The 25,688-nt window shown below is 33.9% G+C and overlaps 1 long non-coding RNA gene across 1 annotated transcript in view; it reads left to right on the forward strand.

Annotated features, from left to right (window-relative positions):
* The window catches only part of LOC143648523 (uncharacterized), a 648,490-nt gene extending 634,505 nt beyond the window's left edge, over positions 1–13,985 (forward strand). Inside the window, exon 3 of the long non-coding RNA XR_013158602.1 lies at positions 13,901–13,985. This is a non-coding gene — a long non-coding RNA (uncharacterized LOC143648523). The remainder of the gene's footprint in view (positions 1–13,900) is intronic.
* Positions 13,986–25,688: the final 11,703 nt, after the last annotated feature.

A 25,688-nucleotide genomic window follows, 5' to 3' on the forward strand; every position in this document is an offset into this window, starting at 1 on the left:
ACATGTCCTCCTTTCTTCCCAGTTCCCCAAGGGGACTCTGCAAACACCCTTTGATTCTCTGCCCAGATCACCCCGGGATTCATCCGGGCATCACACCATCCTGTACAAAACAACAAGATCTCATGCCCTATTCAAGATTCCATGTAATTATGATGTTTGAGCAAACTGACCATAGAAGTTAAATTAGATAATGGCACTACCCAAAATATACATTTTGTACCAAATAAACATCTCTTCCTTTGGCTTAAGACAGAAGTTGAAATTTTAAACTATGGACCATATCATCCTTTACCCTGTATTCTGATTTACCTTAATCCTGTCTGGATCAGTTTCATTCATATCTCTAGTTGAAGTCTGATCACTTTTTCAACTTTTTTTGACAGTTGCAGTATGAGATAATGCTGACTTTCATAGCTTCAGAGCTCTCAGATGTTACATAAATACCTGCAGATTCAGGGAATAACCTGGTTTTGCACAAATATCTCAGTATCTCAGAATTTAGAAATAACAGTTACAACTCCAGATTAGATGTGACAGCTATAAAAGCTTACAATCTAGGACGCTTTACAGTAGACCCCAACCTGATAACCCATGCTCTCGATTTAAATTCTTTGATTTTGTATATTATAGGTAGTCCATGTGAGTGAGACATGATAGTATTTGCCTTTTTGTTTCTGACATTGCATTCAACATGCTGTCCTCAAGGTTCATTCACCTAGTTGCATGCTCCACAACTTCATTCCTTCTTGCAGCAGCTCAGTAGTCCATTGTATGTATACGCCACTATTTCCCCTCTACACTATTTCTTAAAACATCATGGGAATCTGTAATTATCTCAAAATGAAAACTTTAATTAAAAAAACTCTAACATTACATTAGAGCCTCCAAGATTCTCAGATTCAACCAGCAAAGTTTTTACAGTGGGATTCAGGATGACTCTTATTATGATTTATAGCCTTCTGAATATATTATCTTTGCAAATGGAATATATAACAGAACTCTTAATGGCAAAGTAAATTATGTACATGTGATTGATGGAAATTTTGACAATAATATCGTTATTCTCTAATTGTGAAATAAATTGTGCTGTTATCATTTTAATAATGATCAGTCAGTTACCTGCATTGTGTAATTACTTGCCACATTTTTCACTTTGGGCATTTTCTCATTCACTGTGCTATTTTTTTTAAGATTTTAAATTCTTTGTTCTTAATGCAGTGCATGATTACATTAATTTTTTCATCATATAGGTGTGCATTTATCATCACAGTCAATTTTTTTTCTTTTTGTGAAAAATAACATATACACAAAAAGCAATAAATTTCAAAGTACATTGCAGTGGTTAGTATTTGAACAGACTTCAGAGTTTGGAGTAGGTTACAATTCCACAATTTTAGGTTTTTACTTCTAGCTGCTCTAAGAAACTGGAGACTAAAAGAAATAGCAATATCGTGATTCAGCAATCATACTCATTTGTTAAACCCTACTTTCTTTGTATAATTCCACCACCAACTTTGATCTTTCTCCCCACTGTGCTGTTTTATATCTATTTGTAGTTGTCCAGAATAATGTGGCATCAGAGAGAATATTTTGTTGGAAGTATAGAATCGTAAATAAACAAGAAATCTTGCAAACAATGGGAAATTTCTATAAAATTTAAAATATAAGATGTAGAATTTTATAAAATGTAAAATTTATAAAATATAAAAAATTAATATTTGGGGGTAAGGTCAATTGTCAGGCCTTAAGCTGTCAGGTAATTTTTAGGATCATATTTAAGTATTCAAATACACATGCTAAAGTTAAAATTTCAGCCTTAACATTAACAATTAGTTTAGCGCAGAGAATTATGAATAAAGACACTTATGAGACGTTTCATTTATTTACATGAATTCACTACAAATGCAGTTCTGATCACCCATTTGTTAAATATAAGTTGTCAATTTTAGGACCATTTCCTATTCCCTTATGGTTTGAGGTTTGTGTGGAAGCCTTAAAATATTTCCAATCGTCAAGTATTGTAGATTACAGGTTACAGGTATTTTCCTCTAGTTTTTCCCCCTTTTCTCCTAGAACAAGACCTCAAAGTATTTATTTATGATTTCTCTAATATTTTCCCAAAGCATCCATGCTTAATTTCCATGATTATGGCAATATGTAGAAATCAGCAGATTTTTGTTCTAGATCCATAACTTCAATTCCCTTCCCCATTTTGATGGAAAATGTGTTTCTTTAAAAATCTTGGCATCTAGTAAAAAGTGGTCACAAAAGCTCAAAGGAGTTTAAGGTCACAAACAGCTACCCTATTGAACTTTTTATCCATTTCTCGTTCATGTGCTGACTAGAAGTATCCACATAAGAGCCACATCATTGGAAACAAAAATCTTGTAATTCTTAGTCACCTAGGCTGACTCCACTGAAAACACTTATGGAAAATCTTAAAAACGATGCTTGCAAAAGTGAAATGAGACAACATTGTAGCAGTCACTGAATCTACAAATGAGCATATTTCCACATATGCATATAAATATCTTATGAATTATAAAGCAGAGACCAAAGAAGAGAGAAATTCATTGATGCAATGTCTTTAAAATTGAATGGGCAGTGCAGTTTTGAAATGCTGTTTTACTTGAGGGGCCAAATTATCTAATGGACTACACAGCTCATCATCTCTTTCTTCTGAGCATAGCAGATAACCTCAGAACTAGAAGTTACTAGTCATTTGACTCCTAGCATGAAGGGAAGTCTACTGAGGGCTGCCTCCTACTGTGTTTTAAACTGTTGACCATGGACAATGAATGAACTTCTTTATGAGTCACAAAACTGGTGCCCAGTTTTTTTTACATATTTTATGTAAAAATATGTAAATATTTTTACATAAAAACTATCTCCACTATCACTTGAATATGAATGATGATATAAGCCAACCTGATGTCTTTTAAGGTATTTGGGGTTATTTGGGATGTTTGATGTATGGGAGCTCCGATTCCCCATACACATATATACACACACATACACATTCCTTAAAAATAGCTACTTTAATTGTCTTAGGATTCAAGAATTTCCATTAAGTCATAATAATAATGCCTCTTTTAGAATAGCATTAATCAGTGAAACATACCTTCTCACTATAAAATTACTTGGAGAATACAGGCTGGCAAAGTTTAATAAAACAACAAATGTAAGCCTAAGAATCAGCAAAGTGAACAAATAAAACAAAAGAAAACAAACAAACAAAAAGTTTGAATTTTAAACTTTGAAGTGGGTTAATTGCTTGAACCAAAATTGCCAGCCCATCTTCTGATGGATGCACACACAGGATGCACACACAAACATGCACACATATGTGTATATATGTATATATGCATGAATACAGATATATACATACGCACATATACATGTACATGTAATCTCTTAGAGAATTTATTTGACTGTGAATTTATTAATGGTTGTGAGCCTAGTCAATTGAAACATTTCACGGGGGAGGGGTCAAGTGGAAGCTCAGTCCCCTACTTCAGCACCTTCCCTGCTCCCTGCTTGGATATGCTTTGGTGAATCCCCTTGTGCCATCACCTTTGCCATAGACAGACTGTCTCTAAGGGTGCTGGCGGAAGGGTGTAACAAATATATCACATGAGAGCAAAGGAGAGAGAGAGAGAGAGAGAAATAACAGCCACCATTGCCACTCTCACACTGAAGGAAATCAATAGCCGTGGATGAATATGGGGTTCGCCTCTACAGCTCTCCCTGTGCCTCAATTGGACACAGCTAATCCTTGTGACCTTTGGGAAATCTGAAGGCATAAAATGACCCCCATAATCAAAAGCACAATTAAAATGAAAAGTGCAAAATCGTGACTGTGGTTAGATGAACAGACAATGAAGAGATGGGAAAGGAAATTTGTCCCTTTGGCAGTTGAGTGAATGCAGCCTTAGAGATCCCAGCAATGGCTACAGACAGACACAACGCACCCTCCCCCCCACACACATACATACACAACACAGCACAGGAGTTCTTTGGCGAAGGGGGTGGAGACTGGTGGTTATCACGTGACCTGAGGCTGACCAGGCAGATGGTACAGACTTCCCCTAACTCCCTCCAAGGCACCAGACAATTTCTATCCCTCTACATAAGACAGTGCAAGAAACAGGGCAGAAGTTGAAACATCACTGGAAAATAACATATAAAAAATCCTTTCCGCTAAGAGAGGAGGAATCTGCAGAGTAATTTTAATATCAAGTGTTTTTTTTTCCCCTCAAGAAATAAAATTTAGTGACTTTATCTTTGTCAGCACAAAACAACTGGGAAATTAACAAATAAATTCTGCAATTCAGTTTGCCATCGGGATGAAATGCCCCCTGTGTGTAAAAACTGTCTAATTGATTCAATAGGGTATGCTGAAGAAATGCAATGATGAAGACATGAGAAAACACTGCTAGGCAAAATGAATTTTTCAAATCTATTTTTCTCTTTATTTTTAACTGATACCATATTAATTTTTCCCTCTAGATAAATTCCACATCAGCTTGTTAAAACAGAAACAGAACGCCTTTTTTTCATTTCAGAGGGCAAACGCACAGAATTATTTTCTTCAAAAATTTTTAAATGAGCCTCTATAATTGAATCCAAATCTGGATTGATTATAATAATAGTTAACATTTACTGGCAGCTGAATGGGTGTCCAGGACTACAGAAAGACATTTATAAATGCTTATTTAATGCTCACAACATTAAACAGACACTAGTATTTCACATTTTATAGATGGAGACATTTAGGGGGAGGGGAAGAAAAAGTTACCTGTCCAGAACACAGAATTAGTGGCTCCTAAACATTGCACTATACAGATGATCTAAATAAGTAAAAATATATATACTTAGTTGAAATGACTGCAAAATTCCAAATAAATAATTTAATATTTTGACCTATTCAACAAATCATGTGGATCTTACTTGAGTACCACTGAACTGGTAACTAGCGGCAGTGATTGAAAGCAAGCTTTATTGACACAATTGGATGGAGTGGCAATAAATGTATATATTCCCCGGTAGAAAATAGCACTGGTTAAAGAATCAAGAGATCTCGGTTTTTACTCAGAATCTCCATTTATCTCCATGCCCCAAACCTAGATTTTTCTCTCAACAATTGAAGAATGATCCCATTTATTCCTGACATCCCCCAAATCATTTTAATGTTACGGAAGGAGAACCCTTATTAATTCAGGCATTACTGTTGTGCCACTTCTCAGTGTTAAAAACATGAGATGTGGTTGTTCATGCAACTAGAACAGCTGGCGACACCACCTGTTAACTAACTTTGAGCTCTATTGAATTAGCCTGTGTTGAAGTTACCTTATGCACTGACTGGAAAGGGAAAGGAACAGTAGCAGATGCTAAGAACAATAAAAGAAAAGCCTGTTGAATACCAGGGCAAAGTGGGTGGAGAGAATAACAAAAAAGTCAACAGACGGAGAAAGTCAGAAATACTAGTAAAATGGACTGGAAATTAACTCTCCCGGACAAAGTTCAAGGGAGCAAATCTCAGATTAAATTCTGTCCCACCAAGGTATCTGTCACATCAGATGTTATTGAAGATTTGAACATTTTGAATAAAGGCAGAACTCAGCTGAATAATTGGCTTAGTTTCTAATTATATTATTGAAATCACTTTTTATTTCCATGAACGCCTCCATGACTTTTTAACCACACATTCAGACATCAAACAAAAAATCCTGTTGTCGTGATGAAGCATAATTTTCCCATTTATTTTAAGCACTCTACCAGAAGAACTCCATTAGAAGAAATCAGGAATAAATGGTTTTAAAATTATGAGCATTTCTTCATCAACAGAATGATTTCCAAACAGAATGCACCATATCTTGCTTTGTCAGATTAAGCTGAATTTAAGTGGGTTAAAAGCTTCTTATGTGGCTTTGTATTTTTCTGAGTCACAGGCTTATCCATTAATGTATTTATGTTCCTAATATTTCAGATGTATATTTTATATTGGTAGAATTGTTGTAAGTGCATCTCTTTGTTATTGATGATTTTGCTTATATTTGTGTTATCTATAAACAGATTTGATTAGCCTGGTTTAGCTTGATATACCCCAAATCAGCTCAGACAAAATTGTATGTGGGATTTTCTTGTAGTTTTTCTGACATTTTTTTCTGAATTGTAATAGTATTGCAAATTCAAAAATAAAATGTGGCATTGCCAAACTAAATATTAATCCCAAATAGTATTGCTTCAGTTTCAAGAGCACCTGCTCAGAAAAATGCTCTCCATTAGTTCAAATCACAATATATCTGTATCCATATCTGCAATCACTCAAACTAGCGGAGTTCACAGAATCAAAAAAACAGTTCACCCACCTAAAAATAGTTGAATATCTCCCTTATTGATACATATTACAACATCTTTCAGTTTTGTGTATTGTCGCTGTTTATTACACTTTCCTTTACAATCAGTTTGTAACAGGTAATATTTTTAAATCATTCCCTTTTAACGTGCTAGAAGGAAAACTCTCATCAATAGGACCCTCACCTGATTTATGTCTAAACAAGATTTCTAGTTCCTAGAATACATATTCATATGGGGCATCAAAAAAATGTTACTTTTTCAGAAATAATGGTTTACCATTATGCAGTTTTGAATCACGTTTACCTTGATTACAATTTTTAGATAGCGAAGTATGTAACTCAAAGTAAAAAATCAGGGAACAATTAGTTTTCATTTCTTTAGAAAATTACTTCCATCTTAAACTTTGAAATGAATCCCACAAAATTATGACTCAGTTTTTACCCAGTCGTCTAACATTTATTGGTTACCAACAGTGCTTATCATTATGCTGGGGCTAGCCATGTACAGAGAAATAAGACATGGCCCCACCTTCAGTGTCCTTCAGCTGATGGCTAAAGACTGGTCTTTTCTTGAATACTTTTAAAGGGTAATTATTGAAAGAAAAGGTATTTGAATTTATCTTGATTTTATTTAGTCAGTAATTTGGTCCTCAAATCCACATATTATAAAGGCCTATGCTTTTTTTTTACCTCTCCCTTAATATTTTCTGTCTATTTCTTGCTTAAATGCAACGAATGACCTCATTAACTACCTTACTTTCTCTAGACTTTAAAAGGAGATAGTGAAGAAGTCCTGGTGATATATTTAATTGAGCTTAAAACAGATTTTTTTAAATCACCCTATCTTATTTTTCAGTGACTGGAAAGAATCACTAATCTGTTGTCTCACTGTTTATATGCTATTGAAATTCCATCTAGTGCCAAGAAATAGATTGATGAATAAACTGAGATCATGGGGTATAGGAAACAGACAAAGCAGAAATCATCTTGGAGTCAGAAATCATCTTCAATCAGATGTCACATCCACTATTTACTAGTTGCATGACTGATTTTTCTTTGAGCTTCAGTTTTAACATCACTGAACTGGGGATATTGATGAGGATGTCCATGATGATGATGATGATGGTGACAACTGTGATAATGATAGAACTGTAAGAATTACATGAGAAAAATATATTAAATGCTATAATTTATATTAAACAAAATATTATTTATTAGTTATGGTTATTATGAGTCAAATTTTTACATCTCTTACTTCATATGTATGTCATCCAGTTATCTCCTCACCTAAGTCAGAAAATGAGCAAAAGCAGCAACATATATTTGGAGATTCTGGCATGAAATCTGTCTCTGTTGTTATTTTTGTTTTCTCATTGAATACAATCCTGGACTCTCAGATTGTGGGTTATAGTAAACTGCTCTAACAAGTAGTTTAGCCAAATAGCAAAACACTGATTTTTTTTTCCCTCTTCTCAACCATGTTGGATGATAAAGTCTTCAAATTCAGAAAAAAACATCATTCACTAAAATTTTTGCTTAAATATGTATTTGAATTCTGTTTTCTAATCTAAATATATTTTCTAAGCGTTATCATCCACACAGATCATTATAATCTCGGTGAGGTAAACATAAAAAGGAGCCTTGCTTTTCCTTATAGTAGCAAAATTGGGAAAGTTTGTAATTCTTTATCTCCTGTTATCCTATTACCGCTTTAAGCTTTTTTTTCACATGGGCAGGCACTAGGAATCGAACTGGGGTCCTCGGGCATGGCAGGCAAGCATTCTTACCTGCTGAGCCACCGTGGCCTGCCCCTATTGCTGTTTTAAAAAAATGATTTTACTCAACATTTGTAGCAGTGTTTGGAATTGATATATATTATATTTAATGGTTTATAACATATAGATTTCCCCAAGTCACTCAATTTTCATTGTAAATGAATTGTTTTTAGTTGATTTTTTCTCTATTTTTAAGTAAGTACTACCAAAACACCTACCAATATATTTTTCTCTCCATCTTTATAATATCAGTCATATTTCTCACCTGAGAAAGTTTGAACTGATTCCCAGTTCAAAGAAATAGGACAAATAATGTATGTGCCACAATTATTTTAATTATACATGATTAGAGCAGAAGTTTGAATTTAACTTTAATTCAATCCTGTAGTATTGTGACACAAATTTAAAGTCTCACATACTTAGTTTCTGTACCTAATTTTGCAATTCATTGCCTAGGTTTCTAATTAAATGTTCTCAGTACTCCATTTAAAAGATGATTCCCTGCATTCCTCTTGATTAGTAGGAAAGAATCAATGAAAATTGATCCAATTTGTAGAACACAATTCTCATATTGATAGTAGTTTATATTCATTTGCTTTTCCCTAATCTTTTATTAATGGTCATCTTCAAAATGTCAATTAATGCCAAAGCTCTGCACAGTGATAATGCAAATCTATAAAGAGACCAGCTTGATACTTTACAGTTATTCTTTACAAAGAAATAAACTTATTTTTAACATATATTTACATAACTGAATATTGCAGAAAGGAATGGTAAAGATGGAAACCATGTTTTTGGATGTGAATTACAACCCCAATGTAAAAATTAAAAATAAAAAAAGAATAGAGCTCTGATTTTGAACAGCAGACTTTTCTCTTAGGCCTCTATATTTCTACAGTATGATATTAGCTAACATAGTATGTTGAAAAATTTAGAGATGTTTAAGTTCAACATAGCATAAATGTGAATTTTCTGCTACAAAATTTATGTTAACTATTTTATCTATATCATCAGCAAATCAGAAAAGTCACTGCATGAAATTCTGTTACACATTATAAAGAAGGCTTTACTTCACTCAGTCTTCACCCACCATCCCTTAAATTCCTTTCAATGTTTTTCAAAATGGACTCAGTAATTGTTAATATTATCATATATTTGCTTTAGCACTTCTGTTCTATATTTTTTCTGAAACATGTGAAAATGAGTTATAGTCTCCGTGACATTGCCTCCTAAATTATTCCACATATGTCTCCTGAAAAGATAAGGATATTCCTTTTTCTGTAAACTTTAAGTTAGGGCCAACATCTTGATTAAGTTAAGGTTAAACATTGTTTGCAAAAATGATGTTCTCTACTACATTACATCATTGCGTCCTACGTTGGTTATACCAAGTTAGCTAAGTTACAGTAGTGACAACCAGATTTACCCATTATAATACTACATTTTTTCCCTTTGCAATTAGCAAATAATCTGTGAGGTGATATTTCTGCGCTTTGACATATGTTGTCCCCAAACCTATTAGCATTCATTAATAATGCTTGCCTGAATGGACTATTTTATATAAGATTGAAAAATAATGATTTCTCTTTCTAAATTTGCATTTTATTTTGATATAGCTGTAACTGAGTGGTATATGTAGCCATTTGTTCTACAGATTATATATGTATATAAAATTTCCCATTCATTTACATACATAAAAAAACTTATAAATCTATGAAAGACTGCTATAGTATGGCATTTAAACATGTAAAATGGGGTTAAGTATGGCATCCAACTCCCTTTCCAAAAACTAAAAATAAAACCACATAGTAATATCTACCATGAACTATCAACAATGAACCTATAGGTCGGAATTCAGTTTAAATCCCAGATACTAGCATTTCACTGAATTGTAAAATATTAAAAACATAATACAGTAGTAACATTCTTAACATAGTTAATATTGAAAGGGAGTAGAAGATGATGAGTTTAGTGTTTAACAAGAGAAGATGTGCTTTTTCTTGGAATCCAGATGATATTGAATAAACAGTGGAGATAATATTTGGCAGTTGCAAGAGGATCTTACTAAGAAATATGGAACTTACACTGTTCCATATGAGACGGGATGAAGTTATCTTCAAATATTATATTGAATAAGAAAAGAACAAAGTTTTGAGCCCTCTTAACGCCAGAATTTGAGGAGTGCTGGCAGAGAAGCAGACTCTTCTAGAAAAGACATTTGTTCTACAAGTCCCCACTGATCAGAATTTGGACCAATAAGCAGAAAAACTAGAAAATATCCTTTTTCCTTTTTTTTAGCCTAACATACAAGGAAGAATTTAGTTGTAAAATTCGAATTTGTTACCTTGAAAAGCAGTGAAGGCTAAATGGCCACTGATTTCAGAAGAGACTACATATTTGATGGACGGTTTTTAAGAGACTTCACCTGACGTATTTCCAGCCCTGAATGTTTATGATTCTCTGATTCCTGACATCCTCTTTATAGCAAGGAATATGGAAATATGTTTTTTATGCTTTTATGGATACTGGAGAGATAAAGGTTAAAATAGCACTCAAGTTAATTTATAGCAAGTTATTTTACCCCCTAACTATAATCTTTCATTAATTCAATGATTACCTTAGAGAAAAAAATGTTTAAGCCACTAAGATGTCACAGGTTAAGCATAAGGTACAAGTATAAATATGAAGGAGACACAGCACTTAGCCCTCAGGAATTCACAGTCTAATGGGTGTGACAGGTACATAAAACTCAGCACCTCTAGTTCCAGAGCATTTCTAAGTGTGATGGTGGCTTTTATCAATTCTACCCGCATCTCCCTCATTCTGGGCCTGGACTGGACAGCTCACCCCTGACTTGCAACTTCCTTCACATATGTTAAACACTAAATATTATTTTGCTTCATTATATTTCTGTTTCATGGCTCACACAATCAATATTCTTTAATAAAACATAAAGAAGTATCTTTTAGACTTTTTGAATTGTCTTCTTACATTTGTGCAATGAGTCAGATGGTTATTTCATGTTGAAGTTATATTTTGACAAGAAGGAAAGGAAAGAAACAAATGAGTGAATGACGTTAGTATAAATAGCCCTTTTGTTTCCTTAGCCTATCATAATTAAAGGCAATATGAGAAAGTGTTTTATAGACATGGTAATATTAATTGGTGAATGCAAGGTCTAGTCCTTCCTGGGCCTAAGGGGAGGCCAGAGGAATGATGGGTGGGAGCAGGGAGCCAAATTTCTAAACAACTGAGGAGAAGTTAGACATGGGTAAAAAGTCTAGTTTGATAGATTTAGATATCTTATTTCAAACCATGGAAAACTTGTTTTCTTATCTTCCTTGCTTTTACTTTTTTTTCTTGGGGGGGTGGTGGCCGGGGCAGTACATTGTCTAGGAATCGAACCCAGGTCTCCTGCATGGAAGGTGAGCATTCTACCACTGAACCACCTGTGCACCCTTCTTCATTGCTTTTGTTTATTTATTTATTTATTTATTTATTTATTATTTTTTTGCATGGGCAGGCACGGGAAATCGAACCCCAGTCTCCAGCATGACAGGAGAGAACTCTGCCTACTGAGCCACCATGGCCCGCCCTTCATTACTTTTATAATACCATTATTTCTGAGAAAGGTTCAATAACAAAGGATGTACAAGTCTTATCCCAAAAGTATCATAATATTGATTAGACAAACTGACAATGCATCCCATGCCAGGGATTTGGACACATTTTTATTGTATTCTAAACCAGGTGATTAGAAATGTGTGCATCACATTAAAAAAAAAACAAAAAAAAACGATTCTACTATAAATTAAGGGTAGTAGTTTCTTTAAAAATCTGCATTTATTATTAAAAGTAATTAATACCTCTATTCAAAGTGACCCTAAACTCATTGTATCTTTTAAAACAGGACTGTGTCTAAGCATAGGTGGCTTCCTTTAAAGTCCTATAATACATTTGAACAAACACCTTCTGTTTATTTTATATCAATTTCTTTTATTGGGTTAGTCTACATGAGCAAGAATTCCTTATTTGTGGCAGAACATTGTACTAACTATGCCCCCAAAATACAAAAACATGCCCCCTTTTCATTCTTTCTTTGATGTGAATTAAACTCCCACCTAATCAACTTGTGCATATAAATAAGTTAACAGGGTAGATTATAGACCCTTTCCCTGCCTCACCACTTCTAGCGTGTTTTAAAGGATGAACGTGGTACCAGTCATGGTTGGAGAGGTAAGGATGAATAGAGGAAAAAGAAAAGAAAAAAGAGCATTTTTCCCCTTTTGTCTGCAAAGATCTGGATTTCTTTTCTTTTCTTTTTTCTTTTCCATTGGGTTAAGTATATGACACTGGGGTGGGGAGGAGGGAGGGCAGGAGGATAGAAGGGATAAATATGTTGCCTGTAAGGAACCACTAAAAGGATTTTTGCAAGACTTTTTATTTTCTTTGAAATTTCTAAATCATCACTGGATAGCCATATCTAAGATAAAATGTGCCAACCTAGTGGAGGAGTGGTCATTCTTTCCTTAGACACAAAATTAATGACCCCTGTGATGTTTTCAGAGAGGCATTGCATGCATATGTTCGATGCCTCATTCATAAGTGACACTTTTTCCCCATGTAAAACAGCTGTGCTTCCTCACTGCTCAGACTGAGAAATCCTCTGTAGATGCTGTTTAAGGCGATAAAAAGCCTATAGAACACCGCAAATTGAATGGCCTGTGTGACTCTCTTATTCAATTTAGGAGGTACACACTTGGTTTTTATTGTGTTTGTGCCTGCTTATCGGCAGTGGAGCTATAGACACTGCTTGTATTTATCTCACATATATAGATTTGACACATACAGTGGTTGAGCACAAGGAAAATTTGTGATCGTGCAGCTCAGCTTGTACCAGAACTTGATTTTGTCATACTTCATCTGAACTCTAATATTTACAGAAGGGAATGAATGTGTGATTTGAAGAACATAAAACATTTCCCTCACTCCAGAAAAATAACAATAGTTGAGCAAACGCACATGGATGACAGTAATATAAACTCTGAAGCAATTTTAAATGTTTTTAAAGAGTCAAACCAAAATATCCACGTTAAATAGCTTCTTGTTCATGCACTCGTTTCAGTAAATTTACCTCGGCCCTTTAAGATGACAAAGTGTTGCCTTCTGAAAAAAAGGGGGGTGGGGGATATTGAACCCCTTTCTTCCCTGTCTCTCAGAAAAAGTATGACATTTTTATCATCCCTCCCTCTTATTTGACAAACCCCTATTTTTCCCCACGCCCTTCCTTCCTCCCTCCCCCAAAGGAGGTACAGTCCCTTGAGTCTGTAATTGCCAGGAGATGAAGCGATGATGGGGAGTGATCACAGTCAATAGCTTTGATTAACAATAAGGTAGGAAATTAGCAATGCTAGCATTCAGCAACCCTGCCCTCTCCCTCCTCCATATGCTCCCCTCAGTCCGTGCTGCTGGCCTCACCAAGGGCAGTCAGAGCCCTGCGCCAGCTTTGAAGTGCAGCAAAGGTGCAGCCAGAGCAGAGAATTAGGGAAATTAAAAAGAAGCGGTAGAAACTGTAAACCATGATGCTGAGACCCTCCCAGGGCTTAGTGTGCCGCAGGAGGGGCGAGAATGAAGTGTGCTGTGTGTTGTCCTTGTGTGTTTTTCTGTCACATGTGGATTTATTTGTGTCTGGACATGCTGTGATCGAAATGGCAACTACTGTTACTTCTGTGACCCCATCAGCAGCTCTGGTGTTGTTTCCGACAGAACCTGAGGACCTAGAAAGGGGGAGCGACAACGGGACGCCAATCCCCACCTCTGATAACGATGACAATTCGCTGGGCTACACAGGTAGAGTGCCTCTTTCCCAAATACTAACTGTCCCATTCCTCCTAAAATGCCTCCACTGCCATCAATCATCAACCACCTGTATAAAATTAACTAATCATACCTGCTTCCAACTAACAGCCACAACAACTTCTTGTCATTCTCCAGAGTTCATTCCTCAGCTGGGAGTTCATGGTGCTTAAGTATAGCGCAAACACTTTGACGAACAGAAATATCACATGAAAGCTGCATTCATTCATGTTGTTTGTCTATTTTTAATATAAAAGAATGGCTATTTATTTGAAACATTGATGTTGCTAATTTGTTTAGAAAGGATGGTATTTTCTTAGAGGCTTAATATTTGATTAAATTTTATCAAGAAGAGATAAAAGTTTACTTGCAAGTAATTTAGTTTCAAAATCATTTGTACTTGTTTTTGTTACCCTTGTAGTCGTATAAGCAACAGAAAGTAAACTCGTAGAATGAGTGAGGCAAATCATAGCTGCCAACTGATAAGTCAGGATTGTGTTGTATGACTTATTGTTGTGTTATCAATGAACCACTTATTAAATAGATGCATGTGCACACCAGCATAAAAGTAACAATTAACCAACTGAATATGTTGGAAATAATTCATATATAAATGTCTCAGAATGAGCATGCTGGAAATGTGCAAAGGTTCATGCAGAATTTCCAAGTAGAGTCCTAAAAAGAATTGCATAAATTACACATCTAACTCTGAGGCAAACTGACTAAAATTTTAGTCAAATTTACATATGGACAAGGATTAAAATACAGCACTTACCCATTGAATCAGACAATGATGTAATAGTAGTCTTGTAATAGCAGCTATTTTTATGCCTTTTCATTAGTCCTTGTTAACACAGTTTGACATAGACTTTGCTAGGTAAGGTGCTATGGCAAGCTGTGTGTGTGTGTGTGTGTGTGTGTGTGTGTGTGTGTGTGTGGTGAGTTGTTGGGAGTAGGGATAACAGAGAATTCTGTATGATTACAATCTCACTGATAACTGTGTTAAAAATAAAATAATCTAAAAGGTACATTTTACTTTGATATAAATCCATGAGATACTTTAGAAAAATTCTCACTGTCTTCATGAAAGTATTAGTATCCGGTTTTCTCCCTCTGTACACTAATTTCAGGTCTTAAACACTTGGAATAAGTATTAAAATTAACAACACCTACATAAATGACTTTTATTAGCCATTATATTCATTTTAATCATAGAGAACTCATTTTTATTTCCTTCCTAATTTTCAACTTAAGTATAGAAATTGAAAGACTAAAAAATGGAAATCCATTGGTGGTGAGGTGGTGGGGGAGGAGGTATAATACTTTGCCAAACACTTGAATGGTGTACCTTAGCAGTATAAATAGTGAAGAAGTGCATATTTTTGAAGGGAGGAATCTAAGGTAGCATTCTTTCTCAAGGGCATCCTCATTTGTCCATGCTTCTTAGTTCTATTCCCTTGTGCTCATCCAGTCTAACCAACTGCATTGTTTAGATACACTAATAGAGTTCGCTCTTTGTCTCTTATGGATTTTCTGAAAATTATATAGAGCCAATGCATAAATCATTTTGGAGTGTTGAATTAGGAGAACTTAAAGAATAATGTATTTAAGACTTAATGTAGTGTTTTATTTTTCATTCCTATTTATTTTTTTCCCTTGGATTAATCAGTGGTCAGATTTCTGCTATCAAACATACCATTTGATGAATTAATATGGTGTAATAAGCTAATAAAATTATGTTTATATTCTTCAAGGGAACTAATTAAAACAAGCCAATTTAATGAAAAGCAACTGGAGGACAATCTTCTGAAAAACCTTTTTCCCAAGACTGTAATTGTTTATAACTATCTAGTACTAAAGGAAGATTATTCTGTATATTTCGTTTCAGTAAACTCTTGATTATTCAGGAACCAATTTTCAACTGTATGAATCATGATATTTGAGTCTTTCACTTGCATATTGACTATTTTTTTACTCTTTCAAATCTTTACTGAAAGTAATAAGAAAAATAAAGTATAAAAATATGTATCTTGTTGCTTGATAACCATCGTAAAGAGCTGCAATTGGCTCTGAGGATGACAATAATACAAAGTAGTACTTGAAATTATCTACAGATTTCCTTGTTATGCGTGTGTGTGTGTGTGTGTGTGTGTGTGTGTGAATTCTCTTTACTGTGATCATAGATAACAGTTGATAGAATATATTAGAGGTAATTCGGTTCAGAAGGAATGAGATGGCCTCTTTTTTATTTATTTAATGTAAACTGTCTATAGTGTAGTACATCTATGATTTAGTAACCCTAGACAGAGAAGCAAGAACATCATAAGAAATGAACTGTAAATAATATGCAACTTGGAGACTATATAAAACAATTGTCATATAATTCATTGATATTAGTTAGTTGCAAGACAAACTTCCATTTAAGTTAACAAAGAAGTACATCAGATATTACAAGTAGACTCTATATATTTTGTGCATCACAAATTGACTATTTAAATTATATATATTGGACATTTATTTTTTACATGTTGCTTTACTTCATTGAACTGACATGTGAGACTTCTCCCTACCTTAATGTTTAGTATTAAGAAGTAAATCTTCACAGAGTAATCTGTAAAATTGTATGTAAGTAAATAGTTTTTCCTGTTAGGAACATAAAACAGTCCCTGAAAGGAAAGATCACCACCTAAAATTCAGTCACACACCCCTAATTTTCCTTTCTTTTGAACCTAAAAACAGAGTAATTTCCATAGCAAGGTATTTTGTCATTGCAACATCTGCTCTGGTACTCAAACTATTTGGGATCATCACTATAGAATTGACCCATCAACCTAGAATCCATGGATCTCATACCATAAACATGCATTTACTATTTGCCATTCTTACTTAAATTATATAAGTGATTCAAATGAGAGGTCCCCCAAACAATGGTAATATGAAGTTCTATTTCTCCTCAATATCTATGGATACACTACAATAAAGCAGGATAAGGTTTTAAAATATTTCAGTCATTTTCTTCCCAATCAATGAATGTGGAGAAATTGCTAAGGTCACATTGTGGTATGTTATTAAAGTGGACTTGTGAATTATTTACAGAGAAGTAGCCCATTTCCTGTTTAACCAAGCATGTCATAAATATTGGGGTTATTTAACAATTCACAGTATATAGCCTTTGTTGCAAGAACAAGTAAGACGGAGTTTCAAATCAGCACTTTATGGGGTCAGACACACTAAAGAGGCTGAATATGTAATAATTGATGATTTTTAAAGGAGCTTCTGAAAAGAGTCCATTATTTACAGGTGTCTGAAATGTTTTACAAATGTGGAAAACTGAAGCAATATGTCAAAGAATATTTAAATGTCTGCAGTGTACACATAATCCACAGATTTCCGATGAATGCTTTAGTCAATATCCAAAATGTAAAGAAAAGTTTATTATTATAAAAAATTTAGGAAGTGGGAAAGAGTGACATTCTAATAACATTCTTAATCTTTTTAGGAAAAGAAATCTAAATTAATCTGCTTTTCTGACTTCCAAAATATCTGCAAGTTGGATTTGTAATGTCTAAAATAGAATCTTTGTCCTCATTTCTACATTCTAAAAATAAGATAATATCCTTCATCCATGTTGGCCTATTTCAAATATGTACATCCTATGCTTATGTTAGTTTGTTGGGGAAAAGCATAAATGCAAATTTTAAAATCTTAAAACTGAACAATTATCAGAATAAGGCCAATGTCAATGAAAAATTAGCCATGGCATGTCAGAAATGCCAGGGTAACCATTTAAACTACTTCCAAGAAAAGTTTGGTTATAATATTGTCTAAAAAGAAATAAGAGATATGCTATCATAAATATGTATCTTGGATAAGTTTGCCTGTCTGCCCATATATAACAAAACTGTTTTCCCTTCATTTTTTGAAATTTCAACAGGTAACTCTTATTTCATGGTCACTGATTATTGTTACTCTACATTCTTAATTGTATACCTTCATGATTAGACTCAAACAGAAACTACATTTCTGAATGTGAAATTTTTATTTATGTATTGATACTAATAATGGACACATTACACTTCGAATGCAAGACAACTTTAAGCACTTTATATGCAATAACTCATTTCAGCCAAACAACCCTCTTAGGGAGGTGCTATTATTAATGGCTACATTAACTGATGTCTGATTCAATATCCCAGAAAAGAAATAGCCCAAAATCATTTACATGTTTTCCAACTTCACAATCTTGGATTTAAAAGAGTTTGTGTCTACAAGCTAAATCTGAGCATATAATTGGCAATCAAACAGTCAGCCCTGCTCCTACGTGGCACCACAGGAAAAGTGACAAACATTTTATTTCTCTACTAATTTCCATTTTGGGTGCATTATTATCACAAATGTCAATGCACATAGTTTTTTTTTTTAAATCAAGTAGTACAAAAACTCTTAAGAATATCAAGCAGGTACATACTCCACCTTCCAGTTCTTAGACCCATTCCCTAAATAAACTTTGTTCCTTACACTTTTGGATCTTTTTTCTGACCATTTCCTTCATATTTTTAAAACAATATGCATCACCCATACCTCTTAAGTAGTCTGCTTTAGACATTATCTAGTAAATCTTTTCTCCATTTTCTCACTGTCCCATTCTTTGTCATGGTAAGGCAGCGTTTATATTGCTATGACTAAGCAAACAGTCCGTAGTGAGCCTATTACAGAGCCAAGTAGACTATTATGATCACATTTTCTTCTTTGTACAAGATTATTTATTTCATGGCATTGATAATTGCCCTTTTTAAGTTCCTAAATGCTCAACATGTCCATGTTCCATTGAGCATAGATCTGGACAGTTCCCTCTGAAAACTCACCATGTTTTTATATCAAACTAACTGGGCTCTACATCTGCGACTTCATTCATCACTCTTCAATGTTGGATCTCCTATATTCTAGATCTCATTTCTTCCTCTTTCTTGGTTTATCCCCTTGTTAAGAGAAGCGTATCATCAAGAAATTTCCTAAGACATTTTGCATGAAAGTACTTTTTCTGATTCCTCACATGTCTAAAATATCTGTTTTGTCATCCTATCTTATTGAGGCTTTGACTGGACCTAAAAGCCTTAAGAAAATTTGAAGGCATTTTCCCTTGTTTCATAGGCGCTGGTTTTGCTTCTATGTTTACCCTTTCTGTTTTTTACTCCTTAGATTTCTTGTTTTACTAACTTCTTGTATTAATAAGTTCTTTTTATCATTGCAGGTAGGATTTTGGTATAATGTGCTTTATGGTAGGTTGTGCTTTTGTTTTCTCATTCTTTATTTGCTTTCATTTCTTACTCTGGGTGTTTAAATGGGCCTCTTCAAACTGGAGAATCATTTATTTCAGTTATGGAATGTTTCCTTAAATTACTTCTTCATAATGGCCATCTCCATTTTTTTTGTGCTCTCCTTTGAAATTGCTATTAGTCAGCTAGTGGACCTCAAACTTTGATCCATTAAATATCTTGTCTTTTCTTTTCTTTTTCTAACTCATTGACTATTTCCTTCCCTACTCTCTGGGAAACATCCTTGAGAGTATATGCCAAGAGATATTTACTCATATACTTTGAGTAAATGTTGGTATTTTGTTTATCATTTGGGTTTTAGTTTCCTAGGCTGCTTAAAGCAAATACCATGAAATGGGTCAGGTTAAACAGCAGGGATTTATTCGCTCATGGTTTCATGACCAGGAAAATGTCTAAATCAAGGCATCATCAAGGCAATGCTTTCTTCCCCCTTAGATTAACTGTCAGAGATCTTTGGTTCCAGACAAGGCACATGGCAGCATCTGCTGGTCTCTCACTTCTCTTCTGGGTTTTGTTGATTTCAGTTTCTTCCTTCCGTGGCTTTTCTTCTCTGTCTGAATTTCATTCTCTTATGGGGACTCCAGCTGGTAATATTAAAGCCCATCCTGATTGATGTGAGAAATATCATAACTGAAGTTAAGTTCTTACCTACAATGGGTTAAATTTAGGAATTTAACTGCTTGGATTAAATTTAAGAACATGTTTTACTGAAGGTAAATACAGCTTCAAGCCATCGTAATATGTTTAATTTCCAAGAGTTCTTTCTTATTTTTTTGATGTGCAAAGAGATGTTTTTCCTAGGAGTCAAAATTTCAAGCTAGTTTTTCTGAATCTGTTTCTGCCATATCTCTGCAGCTTTCAATATGTGAATAAAAGATTGGAAAGCTACTCAAAATTTATGCATTTGCAGGTGCAGAAATGGAAACATTATACTATCACAGTTTAACCAAGATAGTATAAGATTTAGCCAAGATAAGGCTTAACTAGAGCCAGGTCTCCCACTATGTGAGTGTGTGTATTTAGCTAAAATGTTACTTTACAGAATTTGAAGAAATGAGAATACCAGGAAATAAACTGAGAAGTAAAATAAAACTGAAATACACTTTAATAGTTACATATTTTAAAGATATATTGGATTGGCTCTAGAAAAAAAAAGCATACTAATTTACAAGTTCATGTAAAATGTCTACCCCACTGTCTTTGAAATAGATGAGTAATCAGTTCTCATCTGCTTGAATAAAATACACATATTAAGAGCTTTTTCTGGACAGCACATTGTTCTAGACATATAGGGGTACATAAGATTTAAATTCTATCAAGAATTTGTTCCTCTTTGGATCAGTATAACTAGACCCTATCGTTAACTTGCTCGTTGTCAGCTTGTTCATCATTAATTCTGCATAATAGAGAGAATTAACAAACATTTCTTAAAATGATCAACTAAACCATCTCGGCTTGCTATAGGCTCATGTCGAATAAAATCATAATCTCATATCAATTTAAAAAATTGATTTACACTCTCAATATTTAAGGGAAAGAGATAAATTTTTTTTCCAAAATTATGTTATAAAATTTGTAATTTGTTTGGAGGGGCCTCAATTGTTAGGCAATTCTGCCAATTCTCTGAAAATATAAAAGGGAACAAATGATAATGAACATTTTACTTGAATTTACATATAACACTGCTTGAATTGAGAGAAAAAGAAAAATGGTTTCATTTTGTAATAATCAACAATAGGTAATAGATATGTCTAACTCTGACCTCCGGGAAGCTTAGGGGACATGTGACATGGAAACTTCAAGTGGATCTGAGCCTTAAAAAGTAAATTGAGTTCAGGCAACAATGGGATTCTATGGAAGCAGTTTAATTAAGCTTATTATCTCAATTATTTTTTAAAAAAACACATTAAAATGAAACTGTGTATTGTGCTTGTATTTATTACCGGTAATTCTAATGCTAGAGTTTTCCATGAACACTTTGGAGATTTAAATAATTCCAAAAAAAGAATTGAGAAAGTCAAGAAGATATATATTTGTTTAGAATTTGATAATATTTATAATATTTTGCAGTGTGGAAAATGTCACAGCTAGACAGTTTGAGCTTATGTGGTGGGGAAGGAAGAACTCAGTGTTTGAACCTGAATAAAATGTTAAGATAATGATTTTGATAGGAAAATTGCATTTAATCTTAATTCCTCCAAATAGAAAGTTCAAATAGGAAAAAAGTTCTTTACATGAATAGTCTTGGTTTGAATTTTTGAAAGGGTATTTTGATTTTTAAAATATGCCCCAAAGCTATAAACCTTTACAAATATGTAGGTAAGCAAACAGAATCAGAAACATAAATTATACAAGCATTGTTTAGGTATGCTGACATCTTTAAGACAGCATATTTCTTCATATGAGGAATTCAGATTGAAAAGATTATTTAAGGAAATTTTGAAAAATAAATCCGCCTTGTAGCTGCTACAGTAAAGTGATTGGCTAATTATCTGAATAATTCGTAAGAGTTTTTCATTTAGCCAGCAATTTATTCAAGAAAATGCAATAGTAAGCTTTTCACTTTGACTGCAGAGGTCTGATTATAGTGATGAATCCTTACTAACCCATCAATGCACACAACAGGCTGAAAAGCCTTCCATGCAGTGCATGCCAACAGCTTCCAGGAGTTGTCGTCATACAGTTAGGAAGTCTGATTTCTGCACTTCTTTTGATCCCTGCTGTGTCCCTATGCAAATCACCCTTCTCTTATTGTCTTAGCATTTCCATTTCATTAAAGGGGAATAATATTTAACAGTTCACTGATTTTTATTTTTATTTTTTTTTACTATTATTATTACTTTTATTTTTTTCTCTATATTAACATTCTATATCTTTTTCTGTTGTGTTGCTAGTTCTTCTAAACCGATGCAAATGTACTAAGAAACGATGATCATGCATCTATGTGATGATGTTAAGAATTACTGATTGCATATGTAGAATGGTATGATTTCTAAATGTTGGGTTAATTTCTTTTTTCCGTTAATTAATAAAAAAAAAAAAGAGAATTGGATAGCTTTCCTAATCTCTAATTTTTAGAGAGAATTTAGGCAATGATACTTTTTTATTCTGACATTCATTTCTGTAGATTTTTTTCACAATCCCTGGGCATCAGTCCAATTACATTTTGGCTCAGCAAGTTAGTAGTTAGAGGGATATGCAATAAGTGTATAGACATTTGCTATATAAGTAAAACATTTTTTGATTTACATTGCTACAAAGAAGCTACTGAATCAGCTACAGGTGGGTACTATAGTATGGATTAGACAGTTGGGTGATGGACCAGGACTTTCCAACCTATGACTTGTTTGCCACAAGTCTTGTATGCACACTAAGAATGCTTTTTTTTTAATTGAAAACATAATTGCACCTTGATTGCTTCACAGTATTTCAAACCCGGACATTCCGTGGTTTTTAAACTATAGCAAAATATCCTTGGGAGTCTTTGCCTGCTGTGAAAACCATGTCCACTTTCTCTCTGGTAGTTAAGTGCTATCATTTAACCTTGGCAATTCCAAGACCTATAACATCCACTGATATCAAGGGGCTAGTTTTAACAGAAGCATTTCATAACTGCATTCCTAGTCCACAAAGAACAAGTATAATATATTTTTTTTAATGCAGGAGCACTTCTCTTGAATATAATTCTGAATATCTTGTGAAGGGATTATCCTCTAGGTCCTCTCAGGAGACAGAGCTAGATATGGAGAAATATGTCATAAATGATCATTTGTGATATCTACAAAAACAGCTGTATCCCTCTAGGTCAACACTGACCATTAGAAATGTAATGTGAGACAGAGATGCAAGTCACTGATGTCATTTTAAATTTTCTGGTAGCCTAGTGGAAAAAAAGTAAAAAGAAATAGGTGAAATTGTTTTTGAAATTCTTTTTCTTTAACCCAATATAACAAAAATATGATTTCAATATGTAATCAATATAAAATGATTATCAAGACACTTTGTTTTCTACTATTTTCCACTTAAAGAGCATCTTAATTTGGACTAGCCACATATTAAAGGTGCAATAGACACTTTTGAATTCCTCCCTCTCCATGATTCCAAAGAATTCCTGGCATCTAAACTTTATTTACTAAAAACTCATTTGAGTCTACACTAATAAACAGCTAGAACCACTTCCAACTGCTCAAATCAGCCCTTTAAATTCAGAATCCCTGTTAAATGCATTCATATTAATAAATTCAGCTTCTTTTAAAATTGCATTTCTTATTTCCTAGTCTAGCACTTTTAGAATCATAGCCTTAGATATTTTCCAGGTGTTGGTTGATTCAAATTAGCAAAATCTTGCAAGCATCTTAGCTTAGTTGTTGTAACGATGACGTGAATCTGATCTTTGCTGGAGCAGTGACTAAGAGCCATAGAGTGCAGTGTGAGGAGAATGGACACCCTTTAACACAATATCCTTAAGGTCTCCAAAGAAGACAGGCTTAACTTCATCATGGGGAAAGAGGAGACTCTTCCTCCTGGCAAGGAAAGAACACTGGAATTTGGAGGTTTGGAGGTGCTCAAGTTTATCTCAGCCCATCTATATATTTCCATTCCATCTTTGAGGATCCTGAACTTTCCCAATCAATTATTCACAATAGGCCTGGCTAGGTTGTGAAAGCATTTTACATTGTATTTCCCTAGTAGCAATGCTGAAGAGCACTCCTGTATTCGTCAACTGTTTCTATGACCCTGTTGCTGAAAAGCAAAAGGGAATCTATGTGCGCTTGATTGTATCTCAAGTTAAGAATTTAAACTTTGGGTGCGTCATTTTAACAAAAAATTCAGTACAATCAGAAGCAGCTAGACTACCTCCATTGTTCTGTATTCCTTATTACGGCAAATATATTGCAGTAGTCATTCAGCCCCACAAGCCTTGCTTCTCTAGGTCACTTACAGGTGAATACAGATGATACATTACTAGACTGTTTTGTCACTTTGTACTACAAACTGCCAGCGCTTCATTTTCAAATTACATTCAGATTTCCCTCATTTTCAGTCAACCAGATCTGTTAACCAATCCCACATCCTCACCTTTGGATGCTTGTCTGCTTAAGTCCAGTGTTTACCATATGGTGAGCCTCTGTTTCCAAAACTTTATCCAGGCAGATGAAGTTGAAGGAACTAGAAACTACTTCATATATTTTAATAAGAAAGGGAATTGGATGTTTACAAAATTATTGGAAGGAACAGAGAAGTTAGAACTCCAAAAATAAGTCATAGAATAAGTTTGCTCCAGTAGTCTACCAGGGAAGCTGTTATGTCTCTTTTTAATCAAGAAATGAAAAAATAGGAGGCAACATGGAAATGAAAATTCTTCAAGTTTGAGACTTCCAAATATGTGGATGACCTGGCAACTTATTTATTATTTATGAAATTTTAAAATGTTCCCAATTCGCTTTCACTATAACAATATATCTAGCCAGTACTTACCACTGTTTATTCAACAGATATATCATCTCATATAATCCTCATAACAACTTGGCAAAGTAGGCTTTAGTATCTCCAATTTGTGGATGGGAAAACTGAGTAATGGACATATTAAAACAGTTTTCCTGATTTGACACAACTATCAAATCCAGAGACTCCAGCCTCTATTCTCAGCTGCTTCCCATACCAAGGTAGGGGCATCTGTAGTAAGCTTCATGTATTATTAATAATTGCAAAGTCAGCATGCATACGCTTTCAAATTACCACAGTTATCCAATTAACCCATGGTTACTTATATAGTCCTTAGTGCTTCCATTCAGGAGCAGACTAATGAATTTCAGTATAAATGATTATACAAGTGGGAAACAAAAGGTCATGGAAAAAAATGGAACACTTCATAAGAACTGTTACATAAAGGGCTTTTTTATTTTCCAAATCAATTTTAAAGATTGAAGTCTAGGCAATAGCCTAGTCAATTTTAATTTTAGTGATGTTCAGTTAGTTCAAATATTTTTAACCCATGATAGTAATATATCCATTTCTTAATATAACACTTTAATTTTACACAGAACCATGCTTATGGAGTAAAAGTTTAAATGGGCATGGAAATTATTTATACCAATTTCAGGGTGCTACAGAGAAGGAGAAAGGGATGGATGATGCAGCTATAACAATATCTGCAAATATATTTTTCTATTTAAAAAGAAAATGTAACGTAAATATGGCAGAAATTTTATAATTATTTATTCAGCAGGTAAATGAATGTCTACTATATTGTTTTATGAATATGTGAATGTTTCATAATTCAATATTAAAGTTTCAAGAAAATGAAGTTAATTTTAAAAATTGTTGCAGTTCTATCAGATTCCATTATGCAATCCAGTATA

The sequence above is a fragment of the Tamandua tetradactyla genome, chromosome 10 (assembly GCF_023851605.1).
Source record: "Tamandua tetradactyla isolate mTamTet1 chromosome 10, mTamTet1.pri, whole genome shotgun sequence".
NCBI classification, from domain to species: Eukaryota; Metazoa; Chordata; class Mammalia; order Pilosa; family Myrmecophagidae; genus Tamandua; species Tamandua tetradactyla.